The sequence below is a fragment of the Mus caroli genome, unplaced genomic scaffold (assembly GCF_978045245.1).
Source record: "Mus caroli unplaced genomic scaffold, Mus_caroli_1 scaffold_10, whole genome shotgun sequence".
Lineage (NCBI taxonomy): Eukaryota > Metazoa > Chordata > Mammalia > Rodentia > Muridae > Mus > Mus caroli.
In genome coordinates this window covers 103057998-103083175 of record NW_028227265.1, presented here as the reverse complement: position 1 = coordinate 103083175, position 25178 = coordinate 103057998, and the positions used below count along the sequence as shown (strand labels likewise).

At 44.8% G+C, this 25178-nt stretch overlaps 1 protein-coding gene across 2 annotated transcripts in view; it reads left to right on the top strand.

Moving 5' to 3' along the window:
• Positions 1-7394: 7394 nt before the first annotated feature.
• Erlin2 (ER lipid raft associated 2) overlaps positions 7395-25178 on the top strand; it is a 35815-nt gene continuing 18031 nt past the window's right edge. For both annotated transcript variants that reach the window (XM_029480444.2, XM_085844048.1), the window contains exons 1-3: positions 7395-7663; positions 13931-14053; positions 14832-14947. The gene's annotated coding sequence lies outside the window, so the exon portion shown is untranslated. The remainder of the gene's footprint in view (positions 7664-13930; positions 14054-14831; positions 14948-25178) is intronic.

Sequence of the window (25178 nt, the reverse complement as noted above, 5' to 3'; positions counted from 1 at the left end):
CTTTGGATTCTGCAGAGGGACCTGGAAGGCACACGAAGTGCAGACTGACCACTGAACAATACCGGGACAAGTAGCACCCATCTTCCAGCAAACCAGGTCCATGCCCGCAGCTTGAGAAGGCTACACTTCACAGATGTTCTCCAACGGTCGCTAGAACAGAACCAAGCACCCTCCTGTCTTTCAGAATCTCTTCGGGGGAAAAAAATAGTAATTTTCCTCACCTTGAGGCCAGAATAGAAAAACAAGACTATATAACACATGCCTATGAGAGAAAGAGTAGGCCAAAAACAGTATGTTCACTTCTCCTGTATGCTTCCACCACCACCACCACCACCAACCCAGGACCTCGGCTTCTTTTGCCTGTGTGGGGGGAGAGGGGGAGGCAAGTCAAGCCTAATTTGGCCCTTGCCCTCTGACCCTTGCCAGACCAAAGTCCCTCATAGGCAGGAGGTCCAAAAAAACAAAAAAACAAAAAACAAAAAAAAAAAAAAAACCCTTCCCTGAGGCTGATTACCAAGAAGGGAACTAGGTACTGGGAGCACGTGTGAGCAGAGCGCCTCGTTTCCAATTCAGGACTGTCAGGCGGTGATTAATGACTAACAGCCATGGAGCAGCCTTGATTGCCAAGTGCCGTATTGTTAAGCCTGACATTTAATGAGGCCGGACACAACTCCAGCACAATTCCACACCGTCATCTGCAAATAGTGCTCGACGGACTTAATTGGTTAAGTATTTGTGTGTGTGTGTGTGTGTGTGTGTGTGTATCTGTATTCGTGTACATGCAGGGTATGCAAGCTGTCCAAGGGTGAATTTGCCTTCAGTGGGCAGCGTGGATCTCTATTTCAGTGTGCAGGGCTGGGTTATCACTGTGAGGGTTGGTATGAGGGCCACAGCATTGAATCTGCCCACCTACACACTCTAACCTCTGCCCCTCATGTGATGAAACCTGCCTACCCAACAGCATCAGTGACCGGCTGTGGGCTCCTCCCCACCGCTCTCCCTGCCAGTGTCTCTGAGGGGGCAGCTGGGAGCTGGCATGTTTGTGAAGTTAAAAGACATGAAAGGAGGTTGAAAGAAGAAGTTGTCTTGAAGTGGGCCAGGATCCAGGGCTCCCGAGTAGCTACTTTTCACTGGACACAGATCAATGGCGCCTTGGCCTGCCTCACTGGGCGGCTCCTCCTTTGCCAAACGAAAACTCTGTCACACACCCCCATTCCGGAACTCAGGGGCTTTCTCGGGAGATGGACTGAATCCATATGATTGTTCTAGAAACAACAACATCCCAGGCAATCAGGGCTGAGAGATGGGCCTGGCAGAGATTCTTTGGGCCAATTGAGCAAGGTGACATGGGGCTTCAGAGAGAAGACGTTGGCTCTGAAGGGCAGATCAATTCCAGGAACCAACGCCTACAGAGTACCAGCTCTCCCTCCAGTCTCGTGTCTTACAAGGACAGATGGAAGGGAATGGCATGCAGGGAGCTAGCCATCTAGCTGTGGGGGGATAGCAGATGGACATGTGGGACAGCCCAGACAATGAGTGCTAAGGAGAACATGTCGGGAAAGATGGTAAGTGCCATAAGGATGCTTAGAGAGGCCAGCAGCTAGGGCCGGGGAAAATAAAAAACAGGCATACCGGGACCGGAGAGGTGGAGGCACTAGGGAGCTCTGAGAAGGCTGTCATCCTAGTGATGATGTAGGACCATTAGTCCCCATTCATTAATCCCCATTAGTTAATCCCTGCTAGCTACCTTAAAGGCTTGTGCCCCCAGCTATAGAAAAGCTGCAGTATCCATTTGGCCAGGGAGCCTGTTGTAATGCGGACTCTAGAATACTACACTAGATCGGCAATTCCATGCCTGTAATTTCACGTCAGCCCCCTGAGTAATGGTGTGTACACTGTCGATCGTAGGTGAGAGGAGAACTTCTCAGAGCGCTAGCCAAGAAGCTATATGGAAAAGCAAGCGAGGTCCAAGACGTGATGCAATAGGGGCCCATGTGTGTATATATGTATGTGTGTGTGTGTATGTATATGTGTGTATATATGTATATGTGTGTGTATATATATATATATATATATATATATATATATATATATATATCGCACAGCTCTGTAGACCAGATGTGCTGGTGCTTGCCTGTAATCCCAGCCTTGGGAGGCTGAGGCAAACAGAATACCAGTTCAAGGGCAGCATATGCTAAGGGAAAGGGAAGGAATGAGAAAGGAAAGGGGGATGAAGAAGAAAACGGAGCAGAGGGAAGGGACAGTGAGCCCAAGTGTTGAAGAGAAAACTTAGTCCTGTTCTCAGGCTACAATGAGAGTCCACTAAGTGGCTCTGTGAGACAGTTACCCTTAGCGCTGAAGGGCTCAGATCAGGGGCAGGGGCAGGAGACTTTCTCCTGTGGGTGTCCCAGCTCTGGCCTTTGTTCCAGTCCAGTGGTGGGAACCTAAGGACCCCATGCTGGGGGATTCAGCTCATTACTGAGGCCTGGTGTAATTACCGCCAGCTAATGTTCAGCCCTTTAGGCATTCCTAGCCTCCCTGATTGCCCTGCTCCAGCCCCTCCTGTGGTGGGGCCAGTGGGCCTCAGAAAACAAGAATTAACAGTTAGCATTTTCCAACTGTGACTTGCCTGGGTGCGCTCCTGTTGTGATTCAGCCTCTCCTTGTTCGGAAACCACTGCACATGTGCAGTTAGGGACTCTACCCACTTGGCACCGCTTGTCTCCCACTGATGCGCGATGCTCCTGTGACTCCCATTCTACTGCCACGCCCCTTTCTGGAAAGCAGACTGAAATCCAGAGCCTTGGTTCTAGTTCTAGTTCTGCATTCCAAGTGTTCATACCCCCATTACTGCCTTTATCGTCCTCCTTGTAGAATGTTACGATTTGATTAAAATGTATCCCCACAGACTCATGGTCCTGGTGACAGGATTTGGGAAGACTACCAGACCCTTTATGAAGTGGACTTTAGGAGATCACGAGAAGCAGGCCTCTGAAAGTTATAGCCCGGGCCACCAGCTCTGTTTCCTGGTCAGATATCATGTGAACAGTTTGGCAATACGCTCCTGCCACAATTCCTGCCAATATGGACTGAAATCTTAAACCAGAATAAGATTTGATTTCCTTAGGTCATCTCCATCAGGTGTTTGGGTGACAGCTATACAAAAGCAACCAGTTCTGATTTCGTGGATGCACTGTAGGGATCGAACGGGGATGGTTGGTTTGCAGTAGCCTTCAACTATAAAATCAGCACTCTGATTTTATTAAAGAATGGGTTTGAGGCATACTGAAATGAGGGATGTTAAAATTCACTAAAGCAGCCGGGCGTGGTGGCGCACGCCCTTAATCCCAGCACTCGGGAGGCAGAGGCAGGCGGATTTCTGAGTTCAAGGCCAGCCTGGTCTACAAAGTGAGTGCCAGGACAGCCAGGGCTACACAGAGAAACCCTGTCTCGAAAAAAAAAAAAAAATTCACTAAAGCATCTTTTTACTTATTTTTTTAATGCGCACTCGTGTTTTGCCCGTGTGTATGTGTGTGTGTGTGTGTGTGAGAGAGAGAGAGAGAGAGATCCCCCGGAACTGGAGTTACAACAGTTGTGAGTTACCGTGTGGGTGCTGGGAATCACACTCAGATCTTCTGGGTACTCTTAACTGCTGAACCATCTCTCCGGCCGACCCCCACGAACGCATCTTTAAAGAATATTAGCACTGGACCTGAGGAGACTCACTGTCTCCCTCACTGGAGTCCCCTCCAGCATGTGGCTGCAAGAAACCTATTCTTTATATTTTCCATGTTCCTCACCATATGGGAAGGGACATAAGGGCAGAGATGGAAGTTTCTACGACCTTATGCCCCTCTCGGGGACTGACACCCACAGTGGCCACTCACGGACATTGTTTGCAGGAGGCAGACTGATTGCTCGCCCAGATGCTTGTTAGCTTATGTAGAATTGTTAGATGCTTAGCAGACAAGTGGTCATCTCTGCTTCTTAAGAAAGGAAAATAGTTAGTCAGTGAGTACAAGGCCAGCCAGGCATGTAGAGTGAGTTCTGGGACAGCCAGGGTTACACAGAGAAACCCTGTCTCAAAAAACACTAAAAAGAGAGGTGGGGAAAAAAAGAGCAAAGTGAAAACACTCATATGTATGTATGTATGTATGCATATATGCATGTATACATGTGTGTATACATGTACGTATGTATTTATGTATGCACATATGCATGTATGTACGAGAGGTGACTAAATTAGTTCAGCTGGCCTGTGTGTGCCAAGCTAATGTGTGTAACAAGCTGGTGTGTGTGCATGCTGGTGATCAGAGCACTTTGGGACTGGTGCTGGGCAAGTACAAGCGCAAAACCAGCAGGAGTACGTAATGAGATCTTGTCCTTTAAAAAGGACTACACAATGAGTGGCTCAGGAGCTAAAGGTGCTTGCCTGCCATGAACTGGCATGGTATGTTTGATTCCCACCTAGAAAGGTGAAAGGAAGAAACGAACTCCACCAAGCTGTCCTCTGACCTATACAGCACACACACACACACATACACCACACACATATACACCTCACACATATACACACCACACACACATACATACACCACACCACACACACACAAATACACACTACATACACTCACACACATCACACACACCACACCCAATATACACATACACCACACACATGTACACACCACTCACACACATCACACACACCACACACAATATACACATACACCACATACATGTACACACCACTCACACACATACACATCACACACACATACACCCCACACACACACACCACACATACACAACTCACACACATACACTACACACACACACCACACACATATAGATACAACACACACACATCACACACTCACACATACACAATACACACACACATTCAATACATTAGAAACCGTTTTTTTTTTTTTAATTATCTTTCGAACCCATAGATTGTTACTATTCTCGCCCTTGGCCAGAGAAGTGTCTTTCTACAGTTGCTGAGAATCAGTGGCCATTGAGTCCTCCCCACTAAAGAGGGTATCTACCAACCCCTGAAAGGCTCGGAGAACATCATAGGTGAATGAAGGGCTGCTATGAAATGCTGTCTTCTAGACATGATGTGACCTTATGAACTCACTGCGGTATAGTTATCTGCACAGGGTCAAGCCAACAATCAGTCAACATTGAGAATCAGCTGGACTCAAGAGAGTTACAAAGAAAACAGGGGAGCACACGGGAGAGGGATGTGTTAGGAGGTTCCTGAAGGGGAGTTGGGAGAGAAAAGTTAGGGGTTGAATATAACCAAAATATGTTTTATACAAGTACAAGATTGCAAGGTAATAAATAAAAGAGATTAGAAATATTTTGGCACACAGAAACGATTTTAAAGCTTTATTAAGACATCCAAATGGAATTTCTAATAGTGCCTTGCCAATTAACACCACACTAGCATGCCCACAGTTTAACTCCACTCCCCAGGCTCTTACTAAGTGTGCCATGGGCCAAGTGCTGGCTCAGCCATCAGGGACATACAGAAGCAATGATGTCACGTGGCAGTTTGTTTCAGACAAGGCCTCACTCTAGAGTCCAGTCTGGACTCCAATGTATTCACCTAGCTGAGGCAGGCCTTGAACTCTCTATCTCCCTTCTTCTGCCTCCCAAGGGCTCCCGTCACTTGTGTGCACAGCAGGACTTAGATATCAAAATAAACACTGCCCATTCAAAATGGCCACTTTGAAGGTTGTGTTCTTTTCGGTCCAAGCCACCTTAAAAAGCCTGTGGCTTTCTGTACTGACAATGAACGCTTTATGCACTGGTGTGGGCAGGAAGTTAGTCGGTTTTCAATCACTGTGATAAAATACCTGACATCAGTTAGCTTATGAAGAAGAAAGTTTCACTTTGGCTCCTAGTTTCAGAGGGTTTAGTCCATGGCCCCTTGGGCCTGTTGCTTGGGCCTGTAGGTGCATAGTGTATCATGGCAGGAACGCATGACAGAGGCAGCCTGTTTACCTCAGGGCAGCTGGAAAACAGAGAGTGGTTAGCTTCTCGGCCTCCCCTCAGCGGGCATACCATCAGTGACCTAAGTTCTTCCTACTAGGTTCCACCTCATAATGTTTCAGCCACCACTACCACCACCCCGAGTAGCCCCACCCCAAGCCCTCAACATGTGGACCTTAAGGGAACATGTCAGGCCCAAAGTGTAGCAAAGGAGAGGACCTGCTGAAACCAACCCTGGACATGGAGATTTATCTAGTCAGGCCCAAAAAATCTAAATGAAGGGCCCGAGAGCGGGGCTTGGTGGTTACAGGCACTGTGTGTCAGGCAGCTTACAACTGCCTGTCACTCCAGGTACATGGGATTCAACACCCTCTCCCAGACTCTACTGGTTACCTGCATATACACAGTGCAGATACGGTCACAGAGGTGTCCACACACACATATGCCCATATCATAAACCTTTAAAAATATAAGTGATAGGTATCTTAGAGTGAAGCACTGACGAACATGGACTTCACATCTGTAACATCGGTACTGAGGAGGCTGAGGCAGGAGCATTCCCAAGAGTTCCAGGCAAGCCTGTGCTACCCAATGAGCTCCAGGTAAGCCTGAGTTACAAAGTAAAACCACACCTTAAAGAAGAAAGAAAGAAAGAAAGAAAGAAAGAGAGAGAGAGGGAGGGAGGGAGGGAGGGAGGGAGGGAGGGAGGGAGGGAGGGAGGGAGGGAGGGAGGGAGGGAGGGACTTCTCCAAAAGTCAGATTTCATTGGGTTGCCTAAGTTCTGAATGTTTGAAAAAAAAGAAAGAAAGAAAGAAAGAAAGAAAGAAAGAAAGAAAGAAAGAAAGAAAGAAAGAAATCAGCTTCTTGTCCTGTTCTTCTTCTATACCTACAACCCCCCCTCCCCTAAACTTATCCCCAGTTTAACAGCCAAAGAGATCGTTGAATACCACAAGTTAGATCATACCACTCACTGGTTAGAAACCTCAAGTGAAGGCCAAAGTTACCAAAGTGGCTTCTGAGGCCACACCTGACCCCACACCCTGTCCCTCCTGTAATTTCTCCCACTGTGGTCTCCTTCATTGGCTTGGCTGCCAGCCCCCATGGTCTCCTTGCTGTTCCTTAGACATGTTAGGCATGCTCAGACTTGAGGCCTTCACTCGGGGAAACGTCTCTTGAGTAGCCACTTAACAATGCCTGTATTTCCTTCAAGTCTTTCCTCTCAGCGAGACCTAGTCTGACCTCCTGTTTATTACCTCCAGGAACGGCTCCTTCTTACTTCATGCATTCCATTAAGTAGGACACAGGCACTCACCCACGCCCTCACCTCTGTGCTCACAGACACGACATAGTTTGTCTCTTAGCCACTGTGTTACCATTGCCTGGGACTCCCAGTAAGAACCTATGCTCAGAAGGGCTGGGATCTTCCTTCGCTTAGTAGACTCACAACCACCTGGAACTGGCACTTGGTAAATTTATGCCGAATCAGACTGGATTGGATTAAATCAGATTGACTTGCGTTGTGTTGAATTGAGTAACACAGTGTACAACCGCTGCTTTTCCATTTTTACGCTGCTGATTAAGAGACAAGCCACTGGCTTCGAGCACCGAGGTGTCTCCTGGATTGACTACAACACTTGGCTAGAGAGATGCACAGTGCCACGGTGGGTACCCAAGAGGAACTGGTTCAGGGTTGAGGAGGAGAAAAGGACATAAGCTAGCCTCTATCTCATCAATTATTCTGTATTCTAGCACACACCCAAATGTTCCAGCGCCTGCTCACTTACTATTGCTGTTTCATGGCTGTGGCACCCTTGCCTGGTTTTGTCTCTGTTGCGGCCCGCCCGCGGTCCACAACACGAACGGTTCACTGAGAATGGCAGTTCCCTGCAAAGAGAGGTAACTAGATAGGGCGGAAGAAACAATGGAGTCAAGACAAACAGATTCTGATCAAGACTCAATTTAATATTTCCAAACACTCAGTTTATAAAGGGAGGAGGAGGGAACCCAATTTCCCGCCGAGTAACTCAGGGTCCAGTAGCAGGACGAACACGTGTGTGCCTCCAGGCAGCAGAGTCAGGTTCCAGCAGTGGGCGTGGCAGGACGAATGAGCCGATAGCTCCACCCTAGAGCAGGCAGGCTCCAGGCTGGGGGAAGGGAGGCCACATTTCCCCCCATTAGATAACAAAAATAAAAATAAAAAAGGGGTGGCCTGTGGCAGAAAGGTTATCTATGTTCAATAGTTCTGCCTAAGTTCCTAGGGCTAAAGAAAAAACCTATTTCCGTGGGATTTCTTAACTATTCTAATGGTAAACTGTATCTGGCTGAGACTGTAGGCTCTGACTTTATAATGCTAATTAGTGCTGAATAGGTAGCTACCTGTTTGCCTTTTAAGTAGGGCGTTGGAACCCTGGCTGAGTTTAGCTAAACAATTTTAGAATAACACTGAACTGATAATTAACCACAATTTTGGGTGACAGGCAGGGGAAACAGTGAGAAGCGATTAAGACTGGCTGGCTCCTAGTACAAGGCCAATTGGCTTTTTTATTTTTTGGGTGGGAGGCAGTGAAGGGCCTGCTCTTACGACAGCAAGGTCTCCAATCTCTCTCCCCCCTGTTAATTAAGTTTAAATAGGCAATGCTTAACAGAGGTGATCAAATGATTTTCTCATCCGTAGATGAGTGGGCCTTAACCTTGACTTGGGTGGACATTAACCTGATTCCTCCCGTGAGTAACAACTCACATCTGTGGCTCTTGGTATCTTTTGGGGAGGGGAGGCAGAGCCGTAAGTATTTTTAGTTTTTATCTGGAGTCAGATACCAACCTCTTTTTAAATCAGGTGTGTCGCACAGGGAACTCAGAAACGGTCAAGCTGGACCTTCCCTCCGCAGTGATCTCCTGCGCCAAGCGGTACCCATACCGTATTCATATGATTATGAATTAGTATCGCAATTCTGAGTTATTGCGAGGCCTCTATGTGAGACTTGTCAACCTCAGATTTAGCAAGGCCTAGACAAGAATTATGTCACTATTAACACCGTTAATTTTGGTTAAACTAGGAGCTAAAAGTCTTTTCTCTTCATCTCTGTTATTCCCAGTAGCCTGAGGAACTAAGGACACCTTGCAGTAACAGCAAGGGTGAAAAGCCAGAGGCCAGTTAAGGGACTAAGCCTATATCTATCAAAATAAGAACTAATCTTTGTAAATATATATGAAATTTCTACTTCCCTAGCTCTCCTGGTAAATCTAAATCTTATCTTAGACTGAAAGGCCACATGCTGAGATTAGCAGAACCACCTGTTTGCTCTTAGGGGCGGGGCGGAGAACCGGAGAATGTAGATTGACCTGCTTGAGAGAAGGAAGAATACTAAACAGTTAGAGTGTAGTAATGTAAATTTTCTGTTTGGAGAAGTCAAGGTACTTTATTTAGATGCAAATTGTAAAGCTAAAGTTTGTCTCCGGCCTTTTGTAGGGGAATTGGCTCAGAGGAAACAGTGTTTTTTGAGAGCTTCCACTCCCAGCTCAAGAGGAAATTTTAGTCCTCAAGGTGAATACTTACGAGGAGAGACAGAATCTGTGTTTACCTGACGAATTAATCTCTCTGGTAGCCACCGTGCTTCATCTTCATCTCGTGAAAAAACACAAACCGACCCTCTTCCCCAAATTAGGACTGGATCTGGACCCTTCCATTTATTAGTCAAGGGGTCCTTCCATTTTGCCAATGCATAAGAATTAGAAGTAACTGGGTGCCAGTGACGTTCCGCTGCAGACTGACCTTTAATGTCAGTTTGCAAAAAGTTTAGGACAAATAAGGTAAAGGCAAGATGAGCCTTTGCTCTGAATTAACTTTGCTAGGTAATTTAGAATATAGGAATCTCTAATAATTGAACTGAATATTAGACCAGTCTAAGATTGAGTTAGAATGGCTGGTCACACTGAAGAAGAGTGAAAAATCATTATGACTCTATTAAATAACTAATTTTACTAAGTTTGAATATACAGTCTCTGATGTACTATTGCCATAAAGTTAAAAGGCTAGAAGCTAGTTTAAACTGGAAAAATGACAAGCAAGGATGGATCTAAAACATGAATTTAATCTTTTAGTCCTTTTAATCAGGACACTGAGTTAACTTACCTGTCAGCTCAGCACACGAATTACTAATATGCTTCTGTAGAGTTCTGTGGAGAGAACCTGTTTTTCCCTTTTCTAATAAGGTAGCTGTTTTAGGATCAATTTATAAGCCAATAAGTAGATCCTTTTAAGATACTAAAAGGCATTTATTAAATTTGACATATTAATTTCAAATTTTGAAAATAAAGGTATGTTTTAAATAGTGTGCATGGAAATGCACTAAATAGTATATATGGGGATACAATTTCTCTCTTTTGTCTTTTAAGAGGTTAAAGTTTAAAATTTTACAATATCTAACCTTTTGAATTAATAACTTTTTGGACAAAACATTTTAAATATTTGGCTGTAAAGGGGCAGTGACTAATTGCACTTTCAATTATTTTTCTTAAGGAACGGTTGTAACTAGAAGGCTAGAAAAGTTATTAAGAGTCACACGTGCATAATTTATTTATTTATTAACTAAAAATATGTATAAGCAATTGTAAATTTGAGAATTAATAGTATCTGAGGGACGAACAATTTTAGGTAATTATGAGCCCAGAGATATAGCATTGACTATCAATATATAAATTAAGGTTTGATTGTTCAGCATTTTAAAACACCATCTACAGCACACAACTAGATTATTTGTGCTGGAATAGGGGCAACTGTGTGTCTTAAGACTCCGCTCCACAGCAGCTAGTTGGGCCCACGTGGGCTAACGATTGGCTGGGAGGATGAGAAAAATGACTTTACAATAATGTTTTTTCTGGCCAAAGAATTGTCTTGGGCACAACTAATTTTTAATTACCAATTAACAACAATTATAAAAGCTTTCTTTATTTCCTGCAAAAACCCCTTGCAGCAAACCAAAACACCAAATAACAAAAGGATACTGTCTCTGAATCTTTTGGGTGAGAGCAAGGATTTAAGGTAAACTTCCCTTGAGAAGCATTAGTTAATAAAATACTTTCCACTTAGGAAACAATATATACTGAAAGATTAAAACTTTTGGCTTCTCGTAAAGAAGCAGAAACAATAAACATTTTTCTTACATAATGTAAAGCTATATTAGCCATACATAGAGGCAAAATTTTCTAGTGATTACCAGTTTACTAGAAGCAAAAATCTTTGAATTTAAGCATTATTTTAAACATTTGAATAGATCTGTAACACTGTTAAAAAGAAATTTTCTTGAACACAGGGAAAAACCTTTTTAGGCATTGTTTGCAAAACAAAAGAAAAGGCCACAAGCCGCTCTGGGACTGCTCAGAGCCCTGTATTGACTCAAAGGTAAAATACTTTTTAATTTGAGCATTAATCTTAAATTTGCAATCAAACTGCAAGCTGCAGTCAATGGAACAATGGCAGTTTTAACCATAATTTTTAAGTTTTTGTGCAAGGTTAGGATAATACCTACAACTTTGGGAAAGCAAAACCTATGTTTAAAACAATTTATCACTGTTAAAATCAATATTAGAAGCATTACTATCATATTACGAAGTTTGGATATCAATTAATACCTATGAATACCTATTAAAGCAAGCTTTAACGCTTTAATAAAGAGGCATTGCTTTATATCTTATCTTAAATTTTACTATTTAGGATAGGAACCACATTAATTATTATCTAAACTAGAAATATCTTAAGAGACTCAGCCTCTAGGGCTGCCTTAGGCCACGTGTCGGAAGGACTCTAAACTTGAGTTATCAAATTTAACATTAACCATCTGTAGCAATGTAACAATTATTAATTTTAACCAACAACTTATGAGCTGAATGCGAAAACATGCAGAGCACATTTTTAATAAAGAACCAAATGAAGCAGTTAATTTTAGACCAATCAGAGAATATTAATCTTTGTAGCTACAATCATAGAATAAAAAAGCACTTTACCATTGTCAAACACATTAATTATGAACCATTTATCAGATTTGAAACTAAGAGGCTGTGTACTCGCTGCTTTTTCTTAAAATGAACATTTTTTCCATCAGGGGCCCTCCTGCCACGTGTCTGGTTTTTGGCTGAAACACGTGGCAGCTCTCGGCCTTGCAGATAAAGTTTTTTATACCATTTTTATTATCCAACATAAAACATAGAACATTCATTCATACAGACTGGACACGAACATACATGAATTGAACACGAGAACAGATTGGTGCACCAGACATAAACAAGACACAAAATGGGGCAGAGTACTCCTGCTATTTGAGACAATTTCCTCCCTCATGATGCAGTTTTTATAACTGGGGCAATCCGCCTGTATTAATTTCCTTTATCCTTAAGCAACTCCTGAAAACTAAACACAACGGCCTAATCATGATTTTGAACCCTTCTTTCCTCCACCTAAGCAGTTTTTTCTAAAAAAAACTGCGGCACACCGCCTGTCTCCGTATCTAGTTCCGATTTACGAACTGCTGACCCAAGTAGAACCAGTGTTGGGTTAGCACTGCTTCAAACTTGCTTCGTATCCTACTGCATCCCCGCAACACTTTCAAAACTGAAATTTTTTTTTTGGGCTAGCGCTAGCATGTGTACCTGTCCGTTGCTCCGATGCTCCTCCTTCGATACGAAGATTCTTTCCTTTCTTGTGGAGCTCCACACAGCAATCGTTTCTCTTAGCATCTCTCTGCCATCCTTCAGGTCCCAGTTCTGGCGCCAACTGTTGCGGCCCGCCCGCGGTCCACAACACGAACGGTTCACTGAGAATGGCAGTTCCCTGCAAAGAGAGGTAACTAGATAGGGCGGAAGAAACAATGGAGTCAAGACAAACAGATTCTGATCAAGACTCAATTTAATATTTCCAAACACTCAGTTTATAAAGGGAGGAGGAGGGAACCCAATTTCCCGCCGAGTAACTCAGGGTCCAGTAGCAGGACGAACACGTGTGTGCCTCCAGGCAGCAGAGTCAGGTTCCAGCAGTGGGCGTGGCAGGACGAATGAGCCGATAGCTCCACCCTAGAGCAGGCAGGCTCCAGGCTGGGGGAAGGGAGGCCACATGTCTCCTTATCCTAACTCCACCTCTCAACCCACAGTGCTCAACCTCAGCCCCTTCCTCTATGCAGTAGTCCTGGCTTGCTTACAGCTTCTTTCCCCTCTCAGCTTTGTAGAACCTACACCATTTCAAACCAAGCCTTAAAGTAAAAACACATGGAGGCGGGGGAGAAGGAATATATGGGGCTGGAGAGGTGGCTCAGAAATTAAGAGCCCAGATCACTCTTTCAGGGGACTTGAGTTCTAATCCCAGTACTCCCAAGAGATAGCTCCCTGCTATCAGCATCTCCAGCTCCAAAGGGATTTGACACCTCAGGTCTCTGCAGCCATTGGCCCTCATGCACACAATCCCACTCACAGACCTGCCACACACAGACATTATTAAAAATAATAAGTCGATCTCTCTAAGGTGTATACGTGTGTTAACTCCCCCAGTAACAACCACGCATTTTGTTTCTTCTCTTATGTAAAGAGAAACAAGCTGTAGGTGATGGCATCAGTGAGTTAACAGGCAAAGAAAAAGAGATATTTCAGGTGAGGTGATCATTAGCATGAGAGAGAGGGAAAGCAGGAGAGGTGAGGGACAAAAGAGGATTGAAGTAAGTATGTATGTATGTATGTATGCATGCATGCATGCGTGTGCGACTGGAAATATGGCCCAGGCATTAGTATATTTTCAAAGTCCCCCCAAAGTGATTGTGATGTGTACCTGGGGTTAAGAATGACCACAGGATTAGAGAAAACAAGGGACAATTAGAGAAATGAAAATGTTCAAGGTACTGGGAAATGGGCCTAACTACTATAGTCTGCCTTGCCTTCCTCTCCAGTTTAATTCTTGCCAGAGGATGTTCTATGGATCGACTGCGATCAGAAGTTACTATCGTCTTCCTAAGCTCTGAGGAATAGCAAGAAGTCTGTTTGGGAAGGGAGCTGACACAGCCAAGGCCCAGGTCAGTGTGAACCTCCGGGACACAGGAAGGTGTGAAAGAGTGGAGGGCTATTTCCAGCCACTGGAAACTGTGTTGCAACCTCTCTTCTCCCTGGCAACAGCGGTCATCTTACTTGCCAATGCCCGCTGACAGATCCAGAGCTTGGTAGTTGTATGAGGCCACTGCTTAGAACGCCTTGGCTAATCCTCACTGGTCTCTTGCCTCTGCTATGCTACTTAGCAGAAGTCCAATGTCCTCCCTTCAAGTGGCAACTTGGCCCAGGTGCTCTGAAGCATTGTCAAGCGACTTTAAGAATAGTCTGGTCTCCTAGGTGACCTGGGGGGATTCTCGGCTCTCTGCTCTCCTCCTCTGTGCATATAACCCAGAGGGACAGAGCTAAGGGGCTCTTACACACCTCCATCACCTCCACTTTCCTTCTTACACACCAGATATCACTCCTCACCATATGCCCCTACTAGGAAGGATGGGAACAAAAGGGCCTCTGGGAATGGGAAGGATTCAACAGAAAGACGGAGACAAAATGTTTTCCTGAGAACAAACTCTGTCTATTCAGGAGCAGAGGGTAGGAGCAAAGAAAGGGACACCAATGTGCGCATGCTGGCATTCTGTGACTGGGGAGGAGGAGATGATGTGCCAGGGAACCAGGGGAGGGTGTGGAAAGGTGGCCTAGAGAGATGAGACAAACCCAGACCTCACGGCTGCCAAGGCCAAGCCCTGTGTCCCACAGGGCACAAGGCAGTCTCTGGAGGCCAGCTCTTTTCAACTTTCCCACACACAGCCTCACTGCCAGGCTGCCAGGCTCCAACCGTCCTCTCTACACTGAGAAGGGACCTGAAAAATCACCACAGGAGAAGAGACCAGGGTGCCACAGGGAACCCACACATCTACTCAGAGGTAACTCTAAACTCCAGTGGGCCATGGGAGGGGGGTCAGGGAAGGAGGGGGGTGAAGTTTTTCCACTTCCATTTGAAACTGTCAGGCGGGTGATTAATGACCAACAGGTTTGGAATCGCCTTTTATTGCCAGATCAGTATTGTTGCCCGTGACAGCTAATGAGGTTGGACAGGCTTCTCCACACTGAGCTTTATGGAGCCTGCTCCCTCCCCTGCAGAGCTCACAAGCCTTGCCAGCTTTTGTGCAGAGGAATGTTCAAGCCCTACCCCCCCACTCTTCATTCCTTCAACACCACCTCCCCCCAACTCCCCCAACTACCATCTCACCCAGATCCTCACCATCCACAAAGGAAACCGGGTGGTGGGGCACTGGCTTGCCCTGCTGGAGATACCCATCTGTGACACCTAAGTCCCCTAAGGCAGTTCCCACCCACCCTGGAGCTTCAGCCATCAGACCAGAAGAAGGAAGAGGAATAGAGATAAACAAACATCGTTGTCTAGGGGATGGAGGTCGGAAGGCTTGCTCTAGACAGCTGCATCTGGGTCCATCACCCTTGACAACCACCCCCAGACAGCTGGAAATCTCAAGGCTGACTTGGCATATTCACCATGTCAGTCTGCAATGTGTTAAGAGGGGGTAAGGATGTAGAAGCAATCTGAGTGGAGAAAGAAGGCTTAAGACCATTAATAAAGATTTCTGACGCTGGAAGCCGGGAGCAGTAGTTGGGCACTGGTTTAGTAACATGAACAAGTCCTTGGCTGCCACCCCAAGAACAGAAAAGGTAGGGGCAGAGCTATTTTAACCTTCACCTTAATCTAGGATGCACAAAGCCAGGTTTAAGTTCAGAAATCAAGATGGCCCTTGACTGAGGGTTAAGACATTAACGAAAATGCCAGCCTTGTTTTCTTCCCTCTTACAAATACTATTTACCTTTGTACCGGTCCACATCTTGATATGGTTAAGCACATGCTTGCCTGTGGTTTAATATTTGAAGGAGTTGGAGCAATGTAATAAGCAAACAGTTTAAAAGGCCCAGAAAGACCCCCTCAGCTTAAAAAATCTATTACTTTTCAGTGTGATACAAATGCATTTTGCTTCTGCTTAGAGCAATTTCCTAGTTTGCTCTTATTAAACCTGGAGACGGTTTAGCCGGAGTTCTTGATTTATGAAACACATACTAGATTCATTAAAACCTTAAAAGATTTAATACGTTTTATCAGGACATTAAATCTGTGCCGGCTTTTTAAATCAAATACCTGCCATACTTCATTCCCCACGCCCTGTGCGCTGACTCAAGAACACTGAAATGCCAACTGACAAACATTATGGGTATTTCAGGCCTGATTTCGAAGTGCATTAAAGTCTTCCCTCCCAGGATTTACAGCCCAGCCTCTCCCCAAGCTTGATCTTCCCCCAGGAACAAGTGATTCCTCTCTTTGGAATTTTGTTCAGTAGGACTGGCTGAGATACGTTAGTCCTACCTTGCACTAACGTTCCATCTCGCCCATCCCCTCGTCCAGTGGTTCTCAATCTGATGCTGAGACCCTTTAATACAGTTCCTCGTGTTATAGTGAGCCCCAACTATAAAATTATTTTGCTTCTACTTCATAACTGTAATTTTGCCACTGTTGTGAATTGTAATGTAAATATTTTTGGTTTACCCACCCACATCCCCCGCCAGGGGTCGAGACCCATGGGTTGAGAACCACTACCATAGACTGGGTTCTGTTCTTGTGGGTTCTATACAAAGCCACCCTCCCAATAAGCCATCTTCCTCAAGACTTCCTCATGAACTCTGTGGATTTGGATCTTCAACACGCCCCAAAAGCCCGTCACCAGCTTGTGGGGTTATGGGAAGTGGGGAAACCTTTAGGGCATGGGGCTTTGTAGAATTAGGTCACTAGAAAAGTACTCTTAGAGTGGGTCCTAGAGCTCTGGTCTCTTCCTCTCCTCTCTCCTCTCTGTCTCCTTCCCAGCCAGCATGAGGTACAATGATGTCCTCCTATCACACATCCCGCCAGGACATACTGTACCTACCAGACCAAAAGCAATGCATCCTAGAAACCATAGACTGAAACTTCTGACACCATGAACCAACAAAATCCTTATTCTTTGTTTGTTTGCTTGTTTTTGAGACAAGGTTTCTCTGTATAGCCCCTGTTGTCCTAGAACTCACTCTGTAGACCAGACTGGCCTCAAACTCAGAAATCCACTTGCCTCTGCCTCCCATGTGCTGGGATTAAAGGCATGTGCCACCACTGCCCTGCCATAACTCTTGTGGGTTCTGTGTCTAAGGTGTTTTTATCACAGTGGTGGAAAGCTAACACGTGCCTTCTGTGAGCGCATGCCTACATCACAACCCTTCTCAACCCTTATGACACAGCCACATCAGTACAGCACGTTACAGCACACCACACTTGGGAAACCTGCAAGAGACTGCCTTCCAGTTCTTAGTGCCTCACTTTTAAAGCCCCATCACGTTGTTTCTTAACTGGGACTTTTTTGTGACAATACACGAGGAGACAGGGAGGGATGGACATTTGGCAACACCTGGGACGTGTTTGTTGTCACACCTGGGTGAGGCAGAGTGCTACTGGGCCCCTAGGGATAGACACCAGAGCTACTGATCACATCTTACACTGCACAAGATAGATAGCTTCCTCCTCCATACTTGTCAGGATTCGGGGAGGGGAGAATAAGAAGTACCCAACCTAAGCCACCCAACAGTGTGGTGGCTGAAGAACTCTGCCATAGCATCGTTGCAGGTGTGTTCATAAGTTTTCCGTTGCCATTACAGAAACACCTGAGATGATCAGTTCAGAAGGAAGACTGAGTTCTTTGTTTGGACTCACGGTCTCAAGAGGTTTCCATTCCATGGATTCTGAGCCTCTAAGAACACAAAGCTTTCTGGCAGGGGAGCAAGTACCTTCTCAGCTCATCACGGTGGTCTGGAAGCAACTAGTGCTTGTAGCACAGTCCCTCCTCGAAAACCCATGCATCTATGAACCCAGTTGGAGTATGTGGTGACTTGTGCTCACTGCTGGGAGCATGTGGCTGTTAACATCTGGCTGAGCCATTGATTGTATCGGAGCTTACAGGATCCATTCACTTCCCAAAGGCCCCCACTTCTAGACACATAAACTTGGGGGGGTTAAAAAGTCAAAGCCTAGACGCAAGTACGAGGGGCCCTTCATTCTTAATGTGCTTTTGTGACGTGTCTCAGAACCTACAGTCTCTTTTCCTACACAATACCATTGTATAGGAATCACCAGACAGTTCTGAAGTAGCCTGGAAATTTTATCCAATGATCAATGGATAGAGAAGGACTCAGACTCTAAACACAACCTCCCTCAGAGTCTAGAATGGGATTTTTGCTACGAGTAGGAAGTGAGGGGTGTAGCACCCATGTTGTTCTTAGAAATTTTCATGGAGAAAGTTTCCCAGGGATCAGGGAACCACTTCTTTTTTCCCCCAATTCTGGGCATGGTCAAATCTGTTATACCAGGGGCTGTGTTTTGTATAGCTATAGTTTTAACTGCAATGAGCACAAGACTGTGTGCAGCATTGGCAGAGCACCTAAGTCAGATGAAAGTGATCTGGTTTCACCTGGGCAGTTGGCGTATGTGATAACTCAGAGGTCATTGATGGGAATATGTAGCTGTTAGCACTGGCTTTAACTTTTTCCAGCAAGCAGTATAACTGACACAACAGCAGGCCATCAATAGTTTCCAGGTTCGGTCTGGTGTCAGAGTCAAATTGTGGCTTAAAGCTAGTGCTTGTTTCAATGAATGTCGCTTGAATTAGACCAGATTTCTATCCCGATACTGGGACTTGCTCCCAAGCTAGAAGTGTACAGGTGAAAGCATTGAATTTAGAATCAGATGATTCTGCTGAAAACTCTCAAGTACACCTAAGATGCTCTGGGCACAGAGGAATGTTAGGGAGAGCCATGGAAGACAAATAAGAGTTAGTATCACATGCACATGCACACGTTACGCATACCCAATATATTGAGAAAGCTGAGGGTGTAGGTAAGGGATCGCATGAAAAAGTCTATATGATGAGATAAGAGGTTTGGAGTTGTTGGCATGGAGAATCTATTACTGCATGTTTAAGTAAAAAAAAAAAAAAAAAAAAACATACAGTCAAAGATTAGTTAAGGGGCTGGAGAGATGGCTCAGTGGTTAAGAGCCCTGACTGCTCTTCCAGAGGTCCTGAGTTCAATTCCCGGCAACCACATGGTGGCTTATAAACATCTGTAATGGGGTCTGATGACCTCTTTCAGTGTTTCTGAGGACAACTACAGTGTGCTCATATACATAAAATAAATAAAATCATTTTTTTAATCTTGACACTAAGCTTAAATAAATAAATAAATAAATAAATAAATAAAAGATTAGTTGAGCTCCAGCCTGGTCTACAGAGTGAGTTCCAGGACAGCAAGGGCTACACAGAGAAACCCTGTCTCGAAAAAGAAAAAACAAACAAGAAAGTTTAGTTAAGTGTCTGGTCTGGGGGTGTAGCTAAATGGGAAAGCATATGCCTAGCATATGCAAAGCCCCAAGTTGGATTACAGGCCCTACAGAAAACAGCATGAGGCGCAGTATTTAGGAAGTGCGGACTGAAAGATAAGTGGATCCAAGAACTCTGTTAGTGCAGGTGATTACAATAATCCAAGTGACAAAGCCATGGGCTAAATAGAATAGAACGTAATTATAACTCTGTGACTAACTAGACAGAGCAGAGCAGGAGAGAAGCTGATAGATTTGGGATGTGGCTCAATGGCAGGCAGAGTGTTTGCCATCCATGTAGCTCTGGGTTCAAACTCCAGCACCACAGGAAAAAAAAAAACATAATAAAATAAAATGAAGGATGAATGGACCGTAAATGGTTGAATGAACAGTGATGTCTTTCATGGAAAGAGGAAAACAAATTTAAGTTTTAGATAGGATTTGTTCATTTCTACCCAACATCCAAAGATCCTAGTTGGTATCCTAATCGACACCTCATGGGTATCAGTATTCACTGGGGTAAGGCCCTATATTTAATGCCTACCACCACCCATTTTTCTAACATCCCCATAAATTCAGAGTTGGAAGTCAGGATGACCAGAAATGTCAAAGGCCAAGCCAAACTGCAAGTGTCCAGGCCAATTAGCAAAACATTTCAGGCTAAAGGGATATTGTTTCTGACCATCTTCAAACTACATTATAGACCCTGGATATGCCTGCTTTCTAGATATTTTTCCCTTGTCCATCTGATCTTCCCTGAATAAAATCAATGGACTAAATGGGCATCATGGTAACAGCCTCTAACCCTAGATGAAATTCCACCCAGCAGTGCTGTCCACAGACAGAACATGGATGTCTCTCAAAATGATTATTGTAGATCAGAGGAAGACACACTCATGCAAGAAAAGAGTGCACACTGTATACATCCATTTCTATAAAACTCTAGAAAATAAAAATACAAACCAAGGATGATGTAAGAAAATCTGTGTGTATCTGGGAGGAAAACAGAGCTGCCACAGAGGGAACTGGTGGGGGATGGGGAGACTGAGAGAGGGCTTGAAGAACTTCAGGCACCATGTTTGTTTTCTTATCTTGATCATGGTGCTGTTCCACAGACAGTCACATGCCACAACTGAAATGACACAGTTTATGGGCAGCTTCTTGTGTGTAAGCTATACCCCAACAAGGCTGTAAAAAATGTATCACAGAGTTAATCTCTGGATCTTTAGTGATCTTTTATCATTTTTACCGTGATACTTTTCCACACGTAACTTCAAGAAAAGTTACAGTCCCGTGCGAACATCTGTTTGTTCTTAGAACACACCCATCAAGGGTTTTCTGGCAAAATATGGGAAGAATGACACAGTCAGAGAAAGCCCCTTTGTAATTAAGAGTAGCGTTTTTTGCAGTGCTGGGAGGGAACCCAGGGTCTCAGCACACTTAGCATAAAACACCTGTCCTCAGGCATCCAGATTGTCAGCAATGTTCACCCAACTCTTGGTCTGAGATCAAATGTTCATCTACTCTCTCTTTCAGAGCTTACAGAAAGAAATACCTAAATCAGATAAAAAGCTTTCCTTAGCAACTTCCACTGTTTGTGATGTCAAAGAATGGAAGCAAAGGCTGTAAGGATTGCCTTGTCCTTTGTGGTTCAGCTGGTCACTCATTTTTAAGATGAGCTCTGGTTGTGCAAGAAGAGGCTGGCCCCCTCTTAGGAGGGGTATGCGCACGAGTACACAGTGCAATAAGTGATCCAACCAGACAACACCCTAGAGGTGGGGAGATGGAGGCTGCTGGGAACAGCACTACACTCTTACCCTGTCTGTTCCTGTTTGACCTTGAGTGTCCTCCAAAGGATGGTAGGTTAAAGGCCTGGCCTTCAACCTGTGGTATTATCAGAAAATGGTGGAAACTTCATTGGCGAAGCCTAGTCAAAGGAAGTTAGGTTGTTGGAGACATGGCCTTGAAAGAGACAGGCCAACACCTTGACGACTCACCCACCACACTTTCCCCATGCTATCCTAGCCTAGAACAATCCCAAAGCCACAAAGCCAGTGACCAGGAACAGAAACTATAAGTCAGAGTAAACCCCTTAGGTTGATGATCTCAGGGGTTTTGTTACAGGGAGGAAGAATGGACACACTAACAGCAATCTACAAGGACAAGATGAACACCACCATGTCACTCATTCATGGGCTTCAAAAAATAATGCTTGCAGTGTCCAAAATAAACATACCAAATTTCTGATCACCATCTACATTCCTGAAAGGCTGCATGTGAAATAACCAGTGTGTGCACCTGAGTGTATATACGTATGTATGTGAATGTTATAAGCTCAAACATTTTCCATCTAGTTTACTAGGAAGAAAGAAGGAAGGAAGGAAGGAAGGAAGGAAAGGAAAGGAAAGGAAAGGAAAGGAAAGGAAAGGAAAGGAAAGGAAAGGAAAGGAAAGGAAAGGAAAGGAAGAAAGAAAGGAAGGAAGAAAGAAAGAAAGAAAGAAAGAAAGAAAGGAAGGAAGAAGAAAGGAAGGAAGGAAGGAAGGAAGGAAGGAAGGAAGGAAGAAGAAAGGAAGGAAGGAAGGGAGGAAGGAAGGAAGAAAGAGAGGGAGGGAGGAAGGAAGGAAGGAAGGAAGGAAGGAAGGAAGGAAGGAAGGAAGGAAGGAAGAAAGAAAGAAAGAAAGAAAGAAAGAAAGAAAGAAAGAAAGAAAAGCAAAAGAGGCTGGCAGGATGGCTCAGTGGGTAAGGGTACTTGCTGTGTTAGCCTGGTGACATAAGGCCAAACCCTGGCACCAATGTAAAGGTGGAAGGGGAGAAGTGACTCCACAAAGTTGTCTTCTGACCGCCACACATGCACTATGGCGCACACACGCGCACATACACACACACTGTGAACATACAAGACTGGAGGATAAAGGCACGACCAACTGAACCAGCATGCCAGTCCCAAGCCAGGCTTTGATACAAGGTTCCTCTGTTCACACCATCATCATATGTCAGTTTGGGAGTGCCGACTAATTGTCATTTGCTTATCTGTCCCTTGAGTCATTTAGAATGTGGGTACAGACTCCAAGAGCCTCCACTGTGCAAGAGAATCCACCCCCCTGTCATGTGAAACAGGCAATTCATCTTCCCTGTAGACAAGGAGGAAGTTTCACTGGTCCCGCCCACACAACTGGGAATAGGAACAGACTCTAGCAAGTCTCATTTCCCATGCACCCTTTTCCTGCATTGAGGTTAGCATGCAACTTACTCTGATGTGGTCTGTGACCCATCCAAGAGAAAGGGTAATTCCTGAGTCTGGAGATGTCCTGCCATGTGAGTATATCAACAATCACTCTTAGAGTGTAGACAGTGTAAATCCAAACTGTCTTATTCTCAATTGTCTTATTTTAAACTCCCATAAAACTGGTATTTGATCAGTTAAAGTAATTTATCTCTTGAAAACTTTAGAGCCCTGACAGATAACATTCTTTTGCGCTGGAGAGATGCCTTCGTGGTTAATAACACTGCTCTTCCAGAGAACCAGGTTCGATGACCAGCACACACGGCTCACAACTGTCTGTAAGTCAATCTCTGGAGGATCCATCCGACTGCCTCACATAGACATTCATACAGACAAAACACCCATGCATAGAAAAATTAATAACATTCTTTGAATTAGTACCCAAATAAACTTTAAACTATACATTACAAACCATAGAGAAGTGTGACATCATCTTATTAAAGGAAAGCTGGGTCTAAGTTCTATAGGGAACTACAACACACACACACAAAAAAAAAAACCACTTAGTCTGTGAAGAAACTTGGAGGCAGACATGTTTTTATCTGAGGTGTGTGGGTCAACCCCATCTCCAGAGTGAGCTTTTTTACAGTATATGGCAACTTACCAACATCATCTAAGTCAGAAAGGCCATTTTTAATATAACTGAAGCCAGCAGGTTATATTGGACAGGCCAGTCAGTGAGGAGCCCAGCGACCACTAGACGCATCTGTCCACTGAAGCATCTGTCCTCCTTTTACGCTGGATGGAGTGGTCCAAATGACTCTTTATCTGTTGGATCTGATGGAGATCTTGGTCCTCGAAGATCTTGATGATAACAGGGTCACCTCTTCCTTCTTATTGCTCAGATGGCATCTATCCGTGGTTCTTTTGCAGAAGGCTCTGACCTGCTGTGTGAGGGGCATGCATGCAGAAGCCAGTTCTTCAAGTGTTCTTTTCTCCGCTTCAGACAGGTTGAAAGGTTTAATTACAACCATCCCTTAGTTGCTCAGCCAGGAGATGGGGGGTGTGTTCACAGTTCAGACGTGAAGTTGTTCTCCTTATCTTTCTCCTGGTTCTCAGGATGTTGTTACAGTCACTCGTCCGTCCATAGGGGGATGAAGGGCAGCTACCCTGGTGGTATGGCTCACTGACTTCTTCCCAGGTTGTCACTCCTTGGAAGAGAACATTTCTGAAGCCGCTCATTCTCCGCCCTGCCCCCACTCCACCCTGACTAGCCTTCATCCTCTGCTCCAACTCTTGCTCCTAATTGCTTTTCCAGAAATGGCGGCCTTGCAGGTGATGCACAGGGCGCAATATGTCTGCCCTTGGCCTGCCTGTGCGCCAAGATTTTCAGTATCTTCCTCAGCATGCATAGATGAGAATTTGATGGAATTAGCGGGGACAAGAAGAACTAAGTAGCTGTTTCAGGAATGAGATCCCCAGACTCCCGTACTGCAAACCAAACAGCAGGCTCAAGGCTTGTGGCGTGCAGAAATGCTGCAAAGAAGAAAGCCGAGGAACTGTAACGAAACAAGCTCAAAGCACCAGGACTTGATCCCAGGCTTCTTAAACCTGTGCCCTTCCTGCCTGGGACACCATCTCGTCAGCCTGTTGGTGTTGATTTAGAAATTGATAAATGAATGAAGGAGTCAGAGCCAAAGAAGAGGATAAACGCTTGGAATTTCATTCCAGATCTTGCCCTACTAAGATCTTGGAAGATGTTGTAAGTGTTCCATTAAAGAAGGTTCCTCGATTCACCGTCACCGTCACCGTAAGTCACCTGCTTTTGCACCAAAACAGCATGCTCGCCAGAGAAGATGATGACACACTGGCCAATGGGAGAACTGAAACTGCAGAAAAGAGAAGTTTGCCTCGAGGCTCACCATCATCCCTTTCTAGGAGACCTTTGTTCACTAGAAAGAGAGAGAGAAAAAAAAATCAGATGCTGTGCAGAAGCTTTTCAGCTGTCCATAGAGAAGAGAGCCAAGGAACAGCAGAAGTTCAAAAAAAAAAAAAAAAAAACAGCTGAAATGGAAGTGCAGAATATGCAGTATTTGTGGGAAGACCGGCAATGGGGGAAGAACTGAAAGAGGAGGAGCTAGCTGGGCTATGGAAAGAACTAAAGCACAAAGCAAGTCCTATACATGTCTGTGCACCATGTGTGTGCAGTGCCTGTGATAGCCAGCAGAGGGCATCAAAGCTCCTGAAACTGGAATTACAGGTGTTGGTGACCTGCCCTGGGGGTGCTGGGAATCAAACCAGGGTCCTCTGTAAGAGCAGCTAGTGCTGCTAGTTGATGTTTTTAAATCGGTCAAATCACCTTTCTTCAGAAATCATATCTTACTGGGGAAATGAGTAATGTGAGAGGAAGGTTTAGGAACTTTCCAAAGCAAGCCTGTCCTCAAAGGAAAGAGTTAGGTAACTTTTTCTGTCAAAATATCCTTCCATAGTTCATTAA